The sequence below is a fragment of the Dermacentor variabilis genome, chromosome 7 (genome assembly GCF_050947875.1).
Source record: "Dermacentor variabilis isolate Ectoservices chromosome 7, ASM5094787v1, whole genome shotgun sequence".
NCBI classification, from domain to species: Eukaryota; Metazoa; Arthropoda; class Arachnida; order Ixodida; family Ixodidae; genus Dermacentor; species Dermacentor variabilis.
Genome location: NC_134574.1, coordinates 161,001,299 through 161,021,390, shown reverse-complemented (window position 1 = coordinate 161,021,390; position 20,092 = coordinate 161,001,299). Strand labels below are relative to the sequence as shown.

Below are 20,092 nucleotides of genomic sequence, written 5' to 3'. Positions count from 1 at the left end.
CAGTAATGTTGACGGTCAGAGAAAGCGCCAAAGCTTGTCGCAGTAAAATTCAGTACACGCGAAACTGCGTCACAGCACCCTATGCGACTAGCGTGCCCACAAACTACCGAAATGAGTTAAAACGATATTGGGGCTCATAGAAAGCGTCGCAAACATCTCCCAGTACGATTCATTAATTCAAATTAACTGCGCCCCGACGGCCACGCTGTTTTTCGTTAACTGCGTCACAAGTCTAGCCTGTAGGTGCAGGGCAGTAAGCCTAATTGCTTGAAATGCGTCGCAGACTGTCGAACAAAGTTTCTCACCTTGCCGTAGTCCAACAGTGCAGTGGTGTCATGTCGAAGGAACGCAACAATTCGCCGGGAGCCCTAGAAGACGCTGTCAAAATCCAAGATGACACAGCGAGTTGGTGCGGGAACTTCAGGAAAGCGTCGCCACCCGTCGTTTGTTATTGCTCTTTTATAGCTTAACAAGCGTCTTGTCTTGGTAAGAGTAGCGTTTTTGATACTGTATAAGGGTAATTTACCGATACAGGATAAATTTTCTCTAAAGTCTCCTTTTAAGGTATGGCCAAGAAAAAGCGATGATTTCGGCCACTATACTGCACCACGGATGCGTATGAATTAATGCTCATAGTTGCCAACTGTTAAATCTATTACAACCGCCTCATTTTGCCCGAAACAGTTGTTATTGGTTCTTAAGGCAGCTGTACGTTCTATTGTGCAAAATAAATGAAAAGAAGGCAAAAAATTTTAAAGCGAGCCTGCCAGGATTCGAACCTGGAATCTTCTGATCCGTAGTCAGACGCGTTATCCGTTGCGCCACAGGCCCGGCGGCTTCCGGGCGACTCGCCAGGCGTCCTTGAAGCGGCGAATTCTTATCGCAGTAACGGGTTTGACTCCCACCGGCGACAAGTTTTTTTAAAGCGAAAGCTTTACTGACCGCGAACTTGCGATTTCGCCGTGGCGGTGCTCCGAGGAGTCACATGACGTCACAACGCGCGCCTCTCCGCGGATATTTCTCTCTTTCTCTCTCGCTCCCTAGTCACTACTGCGCATGCGCCTGAGATGCCGCGAAAGGCGGCATGTCAGTGTATCGGACAAGGAAGAAGTTGATCGACGTAGAACGGACAATGCGATTCGAGTAGCGGAGAGTGCCAGTGCGACCAGGAGCTTCGAAAGCGAGTTCACGAACAATCCGTTCGGCTTCGTTTGCGACGTTTGTGAGCGGCTGTGGCATAAACGAGACTTGACGCCGGTGATTAGTACCATGCGTCCAACTCTAGCTTTAGCCGCGCCCGAGTGGGTTCAGGAAGGGGGAGCCGTGGCGAGTGTTTGCTCAACATGTAGAGCCAGTTTACAGAAACAGAAGATACCGCTATACAGTGTAAGCAACGGGTATCCCCACCCATGCTGTCCGGTTTACCACCGTTAAACGACGTGGCCGAGCGTTTGATCTCCCCGCGTATCCCGTTTGTCCAGATCAGGCGACTCATGAACTGGCGGAACGGCCAGTTTCCCTGGACTTGCTATCAAGTTTAACCAAGGCTAACCATGCTATGCCTTAGCTTTCGCTACGTATATCTTGGCATAGTCGAGCTAAGCCAGTGCCATTTTTTCTTCTCACACTTTCCCCTTCGCGCTCTCTTCACTATTGCCGCATTGCATGCCGGCGCGCCTCTTTCTCTACAAAATCTCTCTCTCTCTCTCTCTCTCTCTCTCTCTCTCTCTCTCTCTCGAAGGCGATGTCGATATGTAATGTAAGCGCAATACAACGTGTGCCGGAGCCCCGAATTTGCTTTGAAACGTAATGATAAGTGATTATAAAACAAAAGTTACCATCCGTATACCTCACTCGACTCGACAACCACATATAAGCGCGGTGCCTTCTTTTTTTTTAACAAGTAATCCGTATTTTTCTTTCTTTTTTTTTTCTTTCTCGCGTCACCTTATATCGGCTCTGCGTTGGAGGTCAGTCAGTAGCTTGTACGACTGCGGCTTCCGTGGAATCGTACCGAAGAGCAACCAGCCATGACCTCCCACGAACGCAGCGCGTAAAGCATATAAAGCCATATATGTATTAGTCATCAGACCGCCGCACTATGCAAACGCTGTCACGAGCTGCTCATTTGCATAGATTAAAAACAGCGCTGTTGCATTTTCTTCTCCCGAATCGGCGTTTCTTCCTCCGCGAAACTCCGTATGCAGCTGACATTTCACATTCCAGTGTATACCTGCACTGTACGCGGAGCTGAATGTGTGAGTGCTGACGTCAGCACGCCCGCTGCGTGTTTTCTCAAGCGGGGTGATGGGAAAGAGTTGGTACGAGCGTCATCAGGCTTGAAAATAACGCACGAAGTGAAAGGCGTTGAATGCACACAGCAAAAAACTTTCGAGGCTGCATATGTCAAAGATCGATTTGGAACGCGACGACGAAGACAGCGGCGCGGTATGCTACGGAATGTGACATTACTTAATCAAACACGCGCGCAAAGCGCAGCGACTGACGTCACTGGTGAGGAAAAAAAGAACTTGCACGCATCGTCCTGGAGTGCGCGGCCGAGAAGGCATTCTTTTCGAAGGAGACGAATGATCGTTTCTAAGGGAACGATCAGTGCTGCATATTCTGTCGGTTTGATTAAACGGCCATATCCACGTCATGGCAACAAATTTCGTTCGTGCTCACCAATTGCATTGCTCAAAACATTTTTCTGTATATGTGAGTGTGGAGGAGAGGCGTGGGAGTCCGCGTCATTCGAGAAGAGAATAAACGCTTGACGCCTTTGCTTGCACGGTTCGTTAGAAAAAAAAAAAAGATACAGAAGACAGACCACCGCTGCACGTACACTTCGCCATCGACGAGGCGAGTTGTCGCAAAACCGCGGACTATCGCCTGAACGGGACTGTAGTCTGCTGAGAGTCCGCATCAACCCAGCATAAACCAATGCCGAGTGTTTTACTGAATACTGCAGTTGAAAAGAGAGAGAGAGGAAAAAATGACTAGAACGATCCTGTTGCGAAATTTCAGCGGAAAAAGGAATAGCGCAATTTCTTCATGTATAGTATTATATAAAATAATATAAATTTAATTAGAAAAGTCAATAAAATAAAGATAATTTCCAATAGAATCAAGCCAACGCTTGACTTCAATCAACCAAGAGAACAGGCGGGCTTCAGGAAGGATATTCTACAATGGAGCACATGCATTTTATCAATCAAATAATTGAGAAAATTGCGGAGTAGAATCAACCTCTATAATATATGGTTTTCCTATAGAATATGAAAAGACATTTGATTCAGTAGAGGTACCACCAGCAATGGAAGCATTGCGTAATCAAGAATTAAAAGAAGCATACGTGAATATCTTTAGAAATAGCTACAAAGATTTTACGGCTACCTTGGTTCTCAACAAGAAAAGTAGAACATTAGCTATCAAGAATTGGGTCAGGCAAGAAGATACAATCTCTCCAATGTTATTCACTGCATGCTTGCACGAAGTATTCAAGCCATTAAGATGGCAAGGCTTAGCAGTGGGTATCAGCGGCAAATATCTCAGCAACTTTCGGTGGGCCTAGGACATTGTCCTGTTCAGCAACACGGCAATGAACTGCAAGAAATGATTGAGGACCTCAGCCGAGAAAGTGCAAGAGTGGAATATGCAGCAGACGAAGGTAATGTTCAATAGCCTGGCAAGGAAACAAGAATTCATAATCGCCAGTCAGCCTCTAGAGTTCGTACAAGAGTACGCTTATCTAGTTCAATTACTCCCATAGAACCTTGATCATGACAAGGAAATTTACAGAATAACAAAAATCGGTTGCTTTGCATACAGCTGGCATTACCAAATGCTGACTGGGAGCTTAAGCCACTATCGTTGCAAATAAAAGTGTGCAATCATTGCATTCTGCCGGTGCTAACATATGGGGCAGAAACTTGGAGGTTAACAAAGAAGCCCAATATAAAATTATGGACCGCGCAAAAAGCGATGCACTGAAAAATGTTAGGCACAACGCTAAGAGACAGGAAGAGAGCGGTGTGAATCAGAGAGCAAACGGGGATAGCCGATATTTTAGTTGACATTAAGAGAAAAAAAAATGGATCTGAGCAGGTCATTTAACGCGTAGGGTAGATAACCGACGGACCATTAGATTTACAGAATGGGTGCCAAGGGAAAGTAAGCGCAGTAGAGGACGGCAGAAAATTAGGGGGGGGGGGGTGAAGAAATGAGTAAATTTGCAGGTGAAAGTTGGATTCAGCTTTCGCAAGACAGAGGTGACTGGAGATCGCTGGCAGAGGCCTTCTCCCTGCCGTGGACACAAAAATTGGCTGATGATGATAAAAACGCTGGTTACTGCGAGTAGGTATGCGCACACGAATAAAACAAAGGAGCGCAAAGTGTCACGAAGCTATGGCATGCAAAAAAATGAACAAGAACACAGACTCAGCTCCCCGTAGTCAATTACTGCGCTAAGCGGCTCCACGTGTGATGCACCCCTTCGTGCACATGACCTAGTAATTAACCCACAGTCATACAAACGAGTGAATGTTTACATAAGCAAGCTCGGGATTGGTCTTCACATGAATTCGGCTGTGCACTTCTGAGTAACAGTTGTCACTTTCTGCAAGCGGGCAAATTAATCCTAATGGTGGCTTGACTTAATGGTGACATGGTGAAATTGTTAGCTCTCCGGCCCGCCACGTTGCATGAGTTCACAGGAGGGATTGTGACAGCTGTTGACGTTTGCACGGGGCTTTCGCATTGAACGGAGGCATACTATATATACCCTGCGTCCCAGCTAACGTTAGCTAAACTGCTAAAAAAAAAAAGAAGATTTAGAAATATGGCAACCCTTCCCCTACCGGAAAATTAGGGTAAGCGAGGCTTGTCCTGCATGCACCTGACCTTCGTCATGGTTGAGTAACCCACAGGTAAAAGTGCTGGATTGCTTCGGCCTCCCGCTCCCTCAGCTTGGGATCTTCTTTTCGTTGCTGTTGGATTGACTGGGCTCCGGCGACTCTAAGAGCTGGATCGGCTAGTCCATTCACGGACGAGTTGCCGCCGCCGCTCTTCCTCGGGAGAACGCACAACGCGTGGCCGTCCCATCGCCGTCGCTCGTCGAAGGCTGCCTCTTCCTCGGGAGAACGCACAGCGCGTGGAAGTCCCATCTGTTTTCCGAGACTGAACTGAACGTAAACGAAGCCGGTGGCAGCACTGGATACCCTTTCCTGCCCTTTCCCTCCCAGGCGGGAACGAAGCGGCTCTGGTAGCGCGCGTGGCGTGAGCGCGCGCCTATGCAGCTGGAATACTTGCTAATGACTTACGCTCCGGCGACGGCACAGCTGTCAACTCATCAAACCGCCCTTTCCCGCATCTGCTCTGCTTTGGGAGCAACTGGTTTTCTTTCTTTTTCTTGCGTGAGCACGACAACGCCACCGATACTTGTGAGCCAAAAAGCAGGGCACAAGATACGGCGCTTGCTTGTCAACGGCGCTTGCTTGTCAACGATCTGATGACCGAACACCGTAGGCATTACGAGTGTATATTGCGCTGCGGAATTTTCAGCCTTTTCTTAGCTGAACAGCTTGGTTAACGATAGCTATGTCACCCTATATACGGCATGTGTTACACCGGGAACCAAAACTCGACCCCCCTCCGCATGCCGGCACGCCTAGGGACAAACGCACGCTACACGCGCAAAGAAACTTCTCCACCGTAATGCCTAGGCATAGTCGCATATTCAAGAAGCAAAGGCCCCCAGATTTTCTCTCTCGCACCCGCTCTTACTCGCGCCTGTGCAGAAACGTCGAGCGCCGTCAAAAGCGCAACGCCCCGCTGTACCTACTAGTAATTGTAAAAACGGCACCGGGAAGCACCGGGGCAACCTGCAGCGCCGCGTTGTACATCTCGGAAGTCTTGGAGTTGTCTAATACTCATCTGCACTATCCGCTTGATGGCGTACAACGTTTGATAAATTCGCGATATTGTTCAGGTTAAATTTAAATACCAAAATTGATTTCGTATTTTCTGTTGCTACCCTAAATGTGACCTGTTAAAACCACTTTGTGATCTATAAAAAAGTGTAATTTCAACACAACATTTCGCAACTAATGTGAAGTGAGAAGAGAAGAACAATCTTTAAGGTCGCTTAACTAAACATTCGCTGGGTTACATGCTTCACTCGAGTCGCTCGGTCATGTTAACGGGCACGTTGCGGTGGAACTGCTTTGACTCGGAGCCTGCGTAATTGATACTCTACGGGGAATTCCCCGCCATCATCGCTTCATATATTTCTCACTCTTTCAAGTAGATGCTGACTAACCCATTTAGTTATAGCATGTAACTGAGGATACACGTCACCTAAGAGTGCACGGACATCACAGCATATATACTTATCTGGTGAAAATGATGCCAACAGCGCGCTCAAAATAAAGAAAAAGAAAGGTTTGGAAATACGAAGATATGTCTTAGTTTCAAGGACGTGCGAGTGCGCTAAGAAGGGAATTGAGACCACAGAACGCCAGTGTTGCCCCTGCACTTCTCCGAATAACCAAGGCTACAAAAATGTTCATTTGTTTTTCTATTTCATTTGTTAATTTTTTCTTTCTTTTTTGCTGTTGTTGTTTACATTGAAAGACCCAAATTCAAAGGGGTTTTTCACGACTTCTGCACATCCCCAAGTTAATACTATCACTACAATTCAAGAAAGTGGCAGAATGGGATGGGTATACTGTGTACTTGTGCGGATGCGTGTTAAATTACCTACACGAAGATTCTGAGGAAACCAGCAGCACACTTTCGCAGCGCCACGCAGTATGCGTGCAAATACACACGCCTGATACTGTAAGCCATAGCTTTGAACAGCGTCTTCGTTGCTGAGCGGCTTGCCGGGCAGCAAATACCGGCAGCCTGGAAACAACACGATTACTTTGATTAAACAGGCACACGTCGTATATCTGTGGTGACGAAAACAGCTGCTACATGCTGGTCAGAATTTAAATCCTTCTACTTCATCTGCAACTTAGCTCACTCCCAACCCCACCCCACATAACCGAACCTAACTGAACATAGCCTAACCTAGCTTACGCCTTTGTTCGGAAGCGTTTGTTTTCGATGCTGTAGATAGAGATATATATTGCTTCGTAACGAATTCTTCGTATTAGAGTTATTCTCACCTCAATTCGCGTCTCAGCGAGAAAGCAAGAGATTTGAAATCTAAATCGATGATGTGAGTTATTGTTCTTTGCTTTTTCACCGTTGTCACACCGTTTGCGCGTGACATCCTCCTTTAGCTCACGTGTTCGTCGCCTCCTTCGTGCGCTCAGCTGAATCCTGCCTTGCTACTGTACGTTGTAATTTGAAATTCCAATTTCCGCGCTTCTATCACCCGCTGGCACACCGTGCAGCGGTGTCACAACGTCGCAGTATCTCTCGCCCTCAAATATGCTGCGACATCGCGCTCTCTTTTCTTGCATTGCGATCACCTGCGACGAACAACGGAACAACAATGTAAAAGAAAGCAGCTGCTTCGCTCAGACCACATTTGCACGACGAAACATATCGAAACCGAGAGTGGAAAAAAGAAAGGAGAAGAAAAAGAGAGATGGTGGAAGGAGGCAATAGCGCCAGAGTTCGTAAAGAAATGAAGAAACAGAAAAGCGTTACAAAAGAACCGCGCTTCTTTTGTAAGGCTTTGCTTTTCTTCATTTCTTTACGAACTGTGCACATGTCTCAATGACGCTCCATAAAAAGCAAACGCTCTGTATTCAACTTTTGTTTTTTTTGCTCGAGTCAAAAGACCTTGCCGTAAGGCATTTAAGCGATGAAAAATCCAAGAGATTTCAGAAGCGTGTACAGCTGCATCGCAAATGCATTGCAGAAATGTTTTTGTCAACCACCCCATGGGATATGAACTATCCTTATACAATCGTAGACGAATGAATCTTGAAAGGCAACGTTCAAAACGGAATAATAAAACCATGAACTTTAGTTTCCGTCGAGGACATATTGTATCAAAGTGGACAGTTAGGCGCGTTGGCTAAGTTCATATTTGAAGAGAGCGCAACCAAGATGAAAACACGCAAAGGCGTACACAGCACAGCTAGGACCGGGCGTGACAAAATTACGTCTTCCCGCGTTTTAATTCTGTCAACTACCACCGCTCCAAATATGACAGTATACCAATGCGCTTGTGGGCTATTCTTTGCACGGAAAAACAAACGGCGTCGGGATATGTGTCACATACCAAAGCATATTCCGCGTCTTTTGTGTTCCAAATTGAATAGTCTTGCAGGCCTTTCATTTGACCCCGCGAAACACGCCCGACATCACACTGATCGCGGTAACCATCGCATACCTGACGTTGGCACGAGGCGCACAGGTGCCCGCATCGGTATTCGCTTGCTTCTCACAGGGTTAGAATAGTTATGAAGAAAGCCTCCGGTCACCTTGTGGAGGGGCCGCTCACCAGTAATAATAATAATATTTGGGGTTTTACGTGCCAAAACCACTTTCTGATTATGAGGCACGCCATAGTGGAGGACTCCGGAAATTTTGACCACCTGGGGTTCTTTAACGTGCACCTAAATCTAAGCACACGGGTGTTTTCGCATTTCGCCCCCATCGAAATGCGGCCGCCGTGGCCGGGATTCGATCCCGCGACCTCGTGCTCAGCAGCCCAACACCATAGCCACTGAGCAACCACGGCGGGTGCCGCTCACCAGGCATTGTCAGGAAAAGGGAGAAAAGGAAAGAACAGGAGTTTAACCAAGTCGCGCCCAGTTAGCTACCCTACATGTGAGAAAGGGGAAAAACGAGGAGAGATATCGAACGGAGGAGAGAAGGAGCAGAAGCACCGTCAGAAATTTGGGTTCAGCGCCTTCTGCCAGAAAAATCTTTGAGATGGGTTGCAGTAATAGCGAATGTAGAAGCAAACAACGTGTTGCGAGTTGATAGTGCAAGGAGGCAAACTACCCTCCCCGCATCAGAGGCTATTATTTCCCATTGCCTAGATTAACGCGCTCGCAAGAGACACTTTTGTCTTTTCTCCTGTCGAAGCCGAGGGCTCATGTGACGATTACGTCATGGCAGCTGCCTCGATGTTTTTCTTTTTCTCTTTCCCTATGTTTTACTTTCTTTCTGCGCGGTACATTTCCGTAGGCGTCTTTGAGCGCTGCCTTTCACGGGAATTCCAGGGTCGTTCGCGTTTCTGCCTGCCGTTAGTGCGCAGCAGGTGGCACGCTTGTGACGATGAGGCGACAGCTGCGACATCACCTCGTCGGAGAGAGAAGCTACTCCGAACCGACCATACGTGAACCGCGCACTAGTTTTCGTTCGAATTTGTCAATAGAGAGTTTTAGTTTAGGGGACGCAAGCGGCTTGCGTACGCAAGAACTAGGGGCGACGGTACTGCGCATGCGCAGACGGTCCTGCGCATGCGCAGTGCTGTCGCCCCTAGTTCTTGCGTACGCAAGCCGCTTGCGTCCCCTAAACTAAAGCTCTCTAATGTTGTCAGCATGGGTGTAATAATTTGCAGATGTTCGTCACTGCGCAGCGCGTTCGTATGTTTGCGGAGCCCAAACTTGGGAAGGAGACCTCCAGAGAAGAGGACGATGGGGACACAACGTCCACGTCGCTGTAACCCAGGGAAAACGCGGGCAAGGCGGGAGATGGAAATTCACGACGATGAGCGAAACGATAACAAGGTAAAAGCGGGAGCCAACGTTTCGACAAGTGGATTTGCCGAAACGTTCGCTCCCGCATTTACCTTGGTCTCGTTTTGCTCAACGTCGCTGTGACGTCACACAATTCGCGAAAAGCGTACAGGAACCTATGCGTCCGCCACGCACAGCTAAGCACAATACCGCTCTTCCCATGAGAGTATAGCCAGGGGCATAAGGTGAACGGTAGGTGAGGTAAAGGCGAGGTAAACGGAAGGGGGTGCACATCGGCCACGTCCCCGTCCAGTTTTTGTGCATCATGATGCCGCCTTCCCAAGTTGCGTGGGACACCCTGTATAAGCGCTAGGCAATGCTGACGAGTTGCTCGGAGCAGCTGCTTCTCTGGATTACCCGCTCGATCACGCGGCCTTAGCAACGAATGGGTCGTGCCGCGCATGCAGACACGACTGACAAAAAGAGAAATCGATGGGTGCGTTGTGACACCGTGGGTGCAATTAAACTTCTCGCTTCGCTGACTTGCGCGAAAACCTTCAAGGTCGGGAGAATCGTCTCGAAAGTACCCTTGCGCGGCAACATAGAAGTGAGTTTTTCAGAAAGTAGTGAGTGGGAATTATCGCAACGGGCATTGCATTCTTCAAGCGCAGTCGACAACTACAGTGACATGCGATTCGGTCACGCTGGGCCCATTCCACGAAAAGCGATAGCGTGCGGGAGACTTTCACTTCAACATCACTTGCGACGCATTTTGTGAACGTATACTCGCGAGAAAGTTTGAAGACCATGAGTTCAGCAATTTCTTTTTTGTTTTTTGTTTTTTTATGCAAGACGGGAGTGGCCGAAGCGCAGTCCCAGTTGTGAAATGCAACGGCGCAACCGCTGACGGGTGCGAAGGCGGTAGTCATAACCGCGAGCCGTTGCGTCAGCTAGGCGATGGCTTGGACGAGATCACGGGCAGAGTCCTGCCCTATAGCCGCCGAGGAGCCTTGGACACCGTGCCCGGGCAGTGCGAGCTAGGAATCTGCGACGGCGGTATAGGATGGTGGGCTCCATAACCGAGGATGCGTGCACAGCGTTCCTGGAAAGGAGGGACACGCCGAAGAACCGCGAGGACACAGTTAAAGATGGAACGCCTTAAGGCAGGTTCGTCGTAGTGCGCCATTGTAAGGACAGAGAACCAGACAATCGGCCGTCCATCAGAACGCCTGTTTACTTCTGCCACCTCTTTTCACGCGCTCGCCGTGCGATCGAGCGCCAGCGTCCAAGTGCATCTGTTCGCCTTGACAATATTATATGTTTTTCTAACACAGCTCCGCAACATGCAATCGCTTCAATACATTGCATTGGTCGAAGACACGCACTTCTCCTGTGCCACTTGATTCGGCATGCCCACAGGATGGGAAGCTGAAAACATTTTTTTCGATGCGCCACTGCTCTGCAGACTTTCGCTCGCGACTGTATATACACGCACGCCACTTGCATATTTTCATCGTGGCACTAAGTGTAGTAATGGAGGAAAGAAAAAGAAAGAAGTAATACGTGAAAATTCGAAATTACGATGGCGTTGTCTAATGAGGTTTACCTCACCAATATTTCCGACGATATTCGCTGCATGCTTAGAAATAGTATTCGAGCTATTGACTGGGAAGGCTTAGCAGGATCAAGGTTTGAGTACGGGCTAGTTGGTATTCCATAGCAGGATCAACGGCAAGTATGTCAGCTTCCTTCGGTTTGCAGATGACATTGTCCTATTCAGCAACACCGAGGATGAATTGCAACAAATTATTGAGGACCTTAACCGAGAAACTGTAAGAGTAGGGTTGAAGATTAACACGCAGCAGACAGAGATAATGTTCAAAAGCCTGGCAAGGGAACAAGAATTCATGATCGCCAGTCAGCTTCTTGAGTTTGTGCAGGAGTACGTTTATTTACGGCACTTATACTCACAGGGGACCCTGATCATGACAAGGAAATTTGCAGAAGAATAAAATTGAATTGGAATGCATACGGCAGGCGTTACCAAATCCTGACTGAAAGCTTACCACTGTCGCTGAAAAGAAAAGTGTGTAATAATTGCATTCTACCGGTCCTCAACTACGGTTACCTTCCAACTCAGTGGTCTACCCGTTATCTACCTTACAGGCATCAAATGGCCTGCCCACCTACAATTTAGTCTCTTCATAGCGAATAGAATATTGGATATGCTCGTTTGTCTCTTTGATTCACACACCTCTCTCCCTGCCTCTTAACGTTACGCCTAAATTTTTTTCGTTTCAACGCTCTTTGCGCGGTCCTTAACCTGGTCTCAAGCTTCCTTGTTAGCCTCCAAGTTTCTGTCCTATATGTTACCACAGGTAGAATATAACGATTGTACGCTTTTCTTTTCAACGATAGCGTTAAGCCCCCACTCATGATTTAGTAATAGCTGCCGTACGGGCTCTCATTTTCATTCTTTGGTATATTTCCTTCCCGTGACCATTGCAATGTACGCACTTAAAAAAGAAGTTTTGAAGTGCATGAAAAAAAAAAGAGAGAGAGAGAGGCGAATGCTTACTCTCGTATTTCGGGAAACGACGCTTTCTTAATAAGTTGTTGTTGTGCAAGCCTACAGCTGCGGTGTTACGTTCCTTTCTGGTGACGTCACGCAGCGCATATATGGAGCCGCTCTCGCGTTTCGTAACTCGAACCTCTGTGCTTCGGAGCCGCACACACATTCCTGAGCGTGACTGCAGGAATGCGTGCAGGCGGCGACACTTATTATCGATCATACTTCCTTGTAGAAAAAGACGGGGACAGGCAAACGCGGACAAACAGGCGGTTATGCGCAATGGTGCTTTACTGTCCCCGTCTTCACGCACATGCGCAAAGGGAAACTACGAACAGCCACCAACTAGCCCATTTCATCGCACTTTTGTTGTCCTTTGTTCGGGATCGCGACGCCTCGCCACCATATTGCGTCGGATCACTCATCCCCAGTGGACTTTCTCTTCCTTTAATCTCTCCCTCCCCTTTTCCCTTCCCCCAGTTTAGGGTAGCCAACAGGGCTCAGTCCTGGTTAACCTTCCTGCCTTTCATAAAACAACTTTCGCTGACATCAAGCGATTATTCGCGCTATTCCGAGAGTGAACTGTGATATAACGGCAGAACATTCTGGAATAATTAAAGCTTACGCATTCCACTTGGCATTGATGCGCAGCAACGCTGTTCGTAAATGCGTGCTTATTTCGCCATCGGTATAAAACGTGCGAGGCAACGTGGACGTCGCATGACCCATTCGTGCTTATAGGTTGTTTTCGCAATTTTGTAACACATTTCTTTCATATTTATACTTTTTGTGCGCAAACAAACAGGGACGAAGAATAGGGGCAACACAACGACTTGTGTTGCCCCTATTCTTCGTCCCTGTTTGTTTGCGCACAAAAAGTATAAATATGAATATGTTCCAACTAGGCCGACTCGCAGTTACGCTACATTTCTTTCCTCTCTATTTTCTCCACGATCCGCGGACCTTTGTTAGTGCTTTGCAATTTCTTTATGGACTTATTTCCTCACATTCTCTTTCTTTCAGAGCGCAGCTCTTAGGCGCCCCTTCCTGCGTTGAGCGTCGGCAGGCCTCGGCGTTGTTACACCTCGTAACCGAGCGAACGCGCACAGCGAAACATGAAAACGAACGCGGAGCGCAGCGGGAAATGAAAGAAGAGAGCGCGAGGGAAGAAGTAGAGGAGGAGGCTAAAATGAAAGCACGAGGCGGGAAGCGGAGGTGGAGCGGAAGGGAGACGGCTTGCGCATGCGCTGAGTTGCCGGCGGCCAAGGCATCCGCAGTCGCGTGGGCGATCTCATTTGCGCTTCCGAGTGAGGACCGGGGGAAGGGGGGGGGGGCTTAAGGTGAGGACGGCTACGCTCGTCCGTGGCGTCAGTTGCTGAGGTCAGTCCGCGGTACCATCATTTGTTACGGGTATCACTGCTCCTGCAAGTGGCGATGGCGAGCGGCTGCGAGTAAAGGCTCGATCAATCACACCGGCGACTTGAGGAGGTCGCGCGACAATTTGCGACTGGCGACTAAAAAGCGACTGAGCGCGACCGAGGCTCACATCGGTAAGGCCAGGCCAGCGAGAACTCTAAGGATCTATGCAGTTCCAGCGTACTTCGCTGATTTCGCGTTCAGGCAACAGCCATGAATTTTGATTCCAGCGAAGAGGAATACGTCGTCACTGTGCGTATGTGCTGTGCCATGCGTGATGTCAGCTGTATGTGGCACCGTGGAGGCCTCCGAAGAAAAAACGACGCTAGTTTGTGGGCCCGTGCTGTCGCTCGCGATAAGTGTCACCGGCCACGTAAGCTGCCTCCTGCTCGAACTCCACGCGCGTGACGACGAGTAATATCGACAGTAAATTGTAATTTCTAGCTCGCGTTGCGTGGGGATCGGTGCATAATTTTTGTGCTTTCTTTTTATGCTGTTTAGTTTCCTGCGAATGCTCCCGCGTGCATTCGACACGTTGCTGGAACTGCTGCGCCCAGCATCACGAGTCAAGACACCAGTTACATTCGTGCAGTCAGCAATGGTGGCGTGGACTTTGTATTTGGTGCGACGCAGAAGGACGCCGCTAGAAAACACACGCTAACATAAATTTCGGCGCGTCGCTAATTGGTTTAGCAGTTTTGCGACCACGGTCGCGCGACTGAAAAATCGAGCAGCGAGCGACTGGCGCAGAACATTGGCTTTTCTAGAAAAGCGAACATTTGCGGCTGGTCACCTTGCGACGAACTTGGTCGCGCGACCGCTGTCAGTCGCCCTGTGTGAATGATCGTCATTAACACCGAAATGAGGGAGCGTCACTCGACGTGACGCTCCCTTGGGCGTTGTCGCGCCTGACACTGGTGGCACGATTTCCTCGGGACGAAGGGCCGCTCTCGTCGTTGGTGGAAGGAAAGCGTGGAAAGAAAAGCGTAGTGCCGCGCAAGACGGGCTGTGCGCCGACGATGGCTACGATATGGCGCCAGCGTAGCGCGCCCGCGTCGTCTACACGGAAACAAAGCGCTGCATGAGTGGAGGTCTGTCTGCGGCCGCTGATGTGAATCGCGTCCATGCGTCATCCACGCGCCTCTCGCAATCTCCTGATTAGCGAGGCAGTTGCGCCAGCTACGGTACTCACAGCGTTCCCTTCCTAATATAAAGATTGTGTGGCATTTTATGTGACATAATTAACTCCTTGTGTTTCACGTCTAATAACGAAGAAGTAGAAGAAGCAAAATACAAGCGAACTCCGCGACATTTCAAAGGCTCTGTGTAGGTGCCGAAGGCTACTACATGCTGCAACATTCATTTCGAGGCTGTGTGACCATGCACTTCGCCAGAATTCACCTTCTTGACAGATCCTCCGGCCCGTAACTTTTGCGTTGACGGTAGATACGTATATCTCTCAGTGTCCAGTTAGTAAAGCATTTTATCTTTTTTGGTTCACATTAGTTGGCTGTACTGAGATTACTGCCACAGTGCTGGGTTTCGTAAAGCCATAGTCCCTGCCGACCGTAACACTGTGCGGGTATTATCTCCTCGCATAAGTATCGAAGATTTGCTTTCGAAGCTTGTAAAATTGAAGACGATGAAGAGTCGCAGAATTTAGAATTGTTGCGTAGCGTCTCAAAAAGAGAAAAAGTATGCGGAAATTCCACTGTAGTTGTCTAAGTATGCGTAAGCATACGCTCAAATTTATGTTGGCAAACCCCTAAGTTTCAATTTGGCCCAACCTAATATTTCAAATTGGCCCACATTAACATTTAAGTTGGCCCACTCCCGAATTTCAAGGGACCCACCGGTTGGCCGACGTCCAAATTTAAGTTGTCCCATCCCCAAATCTAAATTGGACCAGACCCTAAATTTCAATTTGACCCACCCTCAAATTTAGGTTGGCCCAAACCCAAATTTAAGTTGGCCCGCCTCCAAATTTCGGTTTGTCCACCCCCAAACTCCAAGTTGATCCAAGCTCAAATTTAGATTGGCCTGCTCCCAAATTTAAGTTGGCCCACCCCCAAGTTTAAGTCGGCCCTCCCCCTAATTTTAGTTAGACCAAGCTCTAAATTTGAAGTTGATCAACCCTCAAATTTATGTTGGCCCATCCCAACATTTCGATTGATCCACCCCAAAATTTGGGTTGGTCCATCCCCAAACTTTGAGTTGACCCAACCCGAAATTTCGGTTGACGCACCCCGAATTTCAAGTTGACCCACCCTCAAACTTAGGTTGGCCCACCACCAAATTTAAGTTTGCACACCCTTACTGTAGGCTTCCCATTGATTTTCCATGGAGCTCTATCTAACCTTATGGTTATGCACAAATCTGATCATATGGGCATTCTCTCTGATCAAATTGTGTGTGGTTTTGTTTCAGTGGTTCATTATCAAGTTTCCAGTCACCTACATTTACACTATTATAGCGATTAAATGTCCTAACTTCGCAAGTTACGCATTTTTGTGCACTTTTCGCGTGACGGTAAACTTTTGCTGGGTGTACTCGCAAAAGAAAATGCAAGAAGGCTCGAGAGAGACCGACAGCGAAAAGTGAATGAAAGGCAGGGAGGTCCGCCAGACGCGCGTTTGATTTATTGCGCAGAGGAAAGGGGCTTATGGGATTAAAATAAGAGACGGTGATAAAGCACTGAGGGATGTTGCTTCGTCCAGAGGTGCGCACCGAAACCAACAGTCACTCGCTGAGGTCTGTCCATTTCAATAACTGCAGCAATGCACCTGTTGCTTTCCGGGGATCGAAAATTTATCGACAGGTGGTGTCCGAAAAACAACCTCCGATGCTACTCAACAACCCCCCTCCCCCCCCCCCAAAAAAAAAGCAAAAAAATTAGATAGATAAATAAAATAAACCGCCGAACGCCAAAGATAGAGGCGTGCGCCGGGCGAATCCATGCTTGATGCGGGGCTTCGTTTGCTTGCGTTCGATAGGCATCACTTGTTTGCGTCCGTGCGAGTGAGTCAGAGTCACAGACAAGATGGGACGGACTGCATGACGCGTCGGAGAGGGTTTGTTCGCAATCAGCGGATCTAGCCGATGGCTCGAATGTTCAACGTATGGCGCAGTGACACAGCATATTACGGGCATGATGATCCTTGTGCCATATAAGTTGGTAAACATTCAAGAAAAAATGCTCACACTTACTCAAGGGTGTGTATAAGTGCTTTCAGAAACAGCTTTAAGATCGAACTGACAACAATGAACGATGTGGACAGGCATACTGCGAGTAGAGAATGAATAGAACGTCAATGCGTGCACAAATAGACACCACTCGATTACAGTCCGCAGAAGCCTCATATAGCTTGTGCGTATGACTGGGTAGTCTTGAATATTCAACGACCTAAAGGCGGCGCATTCTTATATTTACGTTATTTTACTGGGCCCTAACGTTGTTGCAATGACGACATGATGATGGTGTTTCATTATTTCGATCATTGTGTGGACGGAAACATGAAAATCCAGGAACTGCAGAGGCCGAAAGCTGAAATTCATTACCATTATAGCAGCATCGCGAACGTGCTGTAATGAAAAAAATAAAAGAAACTTACGTCTTCCCGAGCCTCGGGAAAGGTAAGACGTAGACGCATATACACGTGATTGACGCAAATTTTAGCTTGGTGTTCGAAAGCACAAATATTTGGGATTGTTGGATACGGTACGGATCCAACAGCATTTCAGTGCTAAAGAGTTGGTACTGATTCACTTTGATTATCGCCATGCGATAACCCCAGAACAAAGCGGAGAAAGCAGTTCACTATCTAAGTTCCTTCTTTTTCCCGATTACTGTTGGTAGAAATCGAAGTTAACAACATCCAATTAGTGACATCACAGCCGACACGCTCTTTTTGTTTTCACTCTGTGTGTCCTTACTTTACGTTCCTTCATCACCTTCTAGAGCGAACGCCGATAAAAGCAGTATGGAACTCGAAAGGCGAGCTTCTTTCGAGAAGTGCAGTCTATAGAGACCACCGCCATCAACTAAAAAGTTATATGACCTCTAAGACAGCCGTTCAACGTGTCTTAAAGCGTTGCATGATTGAAAGCGCGCAGGCACGGAGGCCTTACCACTTAGTTTCAGCGTGCACGCCTAGGAAAAAAAGCATTTTTTTTTTCTTTTTTCGAGGCATCTGTGACGTTGAAACTCATTTTTTACGACTGGGCACATACCAGCTCCATCGAAGCGGAGTCAACGAACCGGCTTCGCCCTCGTAAACCTTTCGGTCCCTAGCTAATGGTGCACGTCAACGATTTATAAGCCCCTGCGTATACGTATACGTACACTGCGGTGCTGCCGGCGCGGCACAAGAGCAAGCATTACGCGTGTCTGTTGTATCGTATACACGACGTCCAATGGACTGCGTGGCACCACTGCCTTTGCGGGTCGCGAATGTTGTAAACGGGAGGCAGGCCGGCCAGCGCTGAAGTTTGGAAGGGGAGTGCAAACGAAGCAAGGCGTGGCAGGCAAGATGACCACGCGACAGTGTTCGCAACAAAATATCGCTGCCCTCTCGCGGGTGTTTTCCTTACGAGGAACAACGAGAGCGACAACAAAAAACAATAATAACGCGAAAAAGACAAAGCCGCCCAGGACACTCGATGGGAATCTCGATGACATGAGTCGCGGCGCAGCATGCTATACTATGCTCGCCGTTTTCGTAGACATAACGAACAATTTTGTACGTGAGGCATAATTACCGCCATAAAGCACGCACGTACGTGGTATCAGATATACGGCGAAATACAATCACGACACGCGGGTCGCGTCACGACGGCAGTCACGACGACTCGTCGTGATTGTTTTCCTTCGTGTCTGCGTCATTTTAGGGGCCATTATGTCTCCCGGCTAGCAGCAACTAGACCAACAACGAGTTCAATACATGCTGACCAAAGCCACCGTTGAAGCTGTACCTGGGACCGATGGAACCGCAGTGACTCGTGAACGCATTGGCGCATTCACGAATGTCCTCTTGGTCCCTGTGATGTCCATATACGATTCCACATGTACGCGGCCGCTTGAATGCAACACGTTCTTTGTCGTAAGGTCCTTACCGAAGAAGTGGCAACGCCTTTACGGAAGCACGGACATAGTTCTGTGAGAAGTCCCTCACTCTTTCAAGTTTTCACAATACAGGGGGAGGGGCATCATAATTAGCTTTAAGGAGAGAGAGAGAGAGAGAGAGAGAGAGAGAGAGAGAGAGAGAGAGAGAGAGAGAGAGAGAGAGAGAGATGGCTACTACATTTGGCTACTCTGCACAGAGTATACTTTTACGGAATTAAAAAAAATCGAGTTTGGCAGGTATTTAGCATAATTCTTATCGTTCAGCTGCTTTATTCAAAGAGACGGACACTAATATTATGAGAAATCGAAGCACATATTCAAATAATTAAACAAATTGACCAATTGGTTTCTTAATTATTTGCTTTACAACTCTTACTGCAGTTTACGAATTGTAGCCGGTGAGTTTGCAAGACGTTTCCAGTTGTAATGAATTTCCAGAACGACGCCAGTTTCGGGATATTATTTTCCAAAGCGGGGGCCGAAATACATCGACGTTCCTATTACTTTTGTGCTTCAATGCATAACAGTGAGTTTTGTTTAAAAAGTAGGTGGAACAAGAGTAAATATTTACGTCATGTTTGATGGCACATATCTCCAAATTGGTGTCATTGGATAATTTCATTTCGAGTGCATACGCATCGCGAACTCACCGGCTATGATTCGTAAATTACAGCATGTACTGTAAGGTAAGTAATTAAGAAGTTAATTAGTGAACTTTCGTTAATGAGCTGAATATATGTTTTGATTTCTCGAGCGGGTAATGTCCGCCTCTACCGATGATCCATTTCAAGGAATATAATTGTGTTATCTGCAACAGCCGATTTCTAAAAATTCCATAAGACTTAAAAAATGGCTGCCCCCCTAGAATAATAACACAGGGCAAGCGATAACTCGCCAACTCGAAGTCTGAGTAAGAGAGGAGACGCGCTTACGCATCGGGAATGAATTGACGCATTTTATATCAAAACCATGAGAAGGCTCGTATCAGTACTGTAATGCTGAGCAGCCGTGAACACTCGTTTGTGGAACAAATGCTGCAATTTGTTGCTGGATCTGCTGTGACAATTAGGTGTTGTGAGAAGTGCTCAATTGCAACATGACTGCGACGTTCCCAGCCACTGATGCCCAGTGCGCTAGGAGTACCTTTCACTTTCGCAAATTAACTCGCGTATGTTATCTGCTCCAAAATAAATTTAAGCTGCCACTTACCGCTTCTCCTGTGTCAGCCTTCTTTCGCCCCGTCATAATGCGTGCCCTTGTTATAACCTGCATTTACGAAAGAACTGTTTCAATCAGCACGTTTTCCGTCAGTCTCTCTGCTGTCGTCCCGTTAAT

The 20,092-nt window shown here is 47.7% G+C and overlaps 1 long non-coding RNA gene and 1 other non-coding gene across 2 annotated transcripts in view; both read right to left on the bottom strand.

The window, feature by feature from the left end:
- Window positions 1-20,092, bottom strand: part of LOC142588326 (uncharacterized) — a 116,414-nt gene that overhangs the window by 91,985 nt on the left and 4,337 nt on the right. Inside the window, exon 2 of the long non-coding RNA XR_012829702.1 lies at window positions 19,967-20,023. This is a non-coding gene — a long non-coding RNA (uncharacterized LOC142588326). The remainder of the gene's footprint in view (window positions 1-19,966; window positions 20,024-20,092) is intronic.
- Window positions 759-831, bottom strand: TRNAR-ACG (transfer RNA arginine (anticodon ACG)). Its single transcript has one exon. It is a non-coding gene; the product is annotated as a tRNA-Arg (tRNA).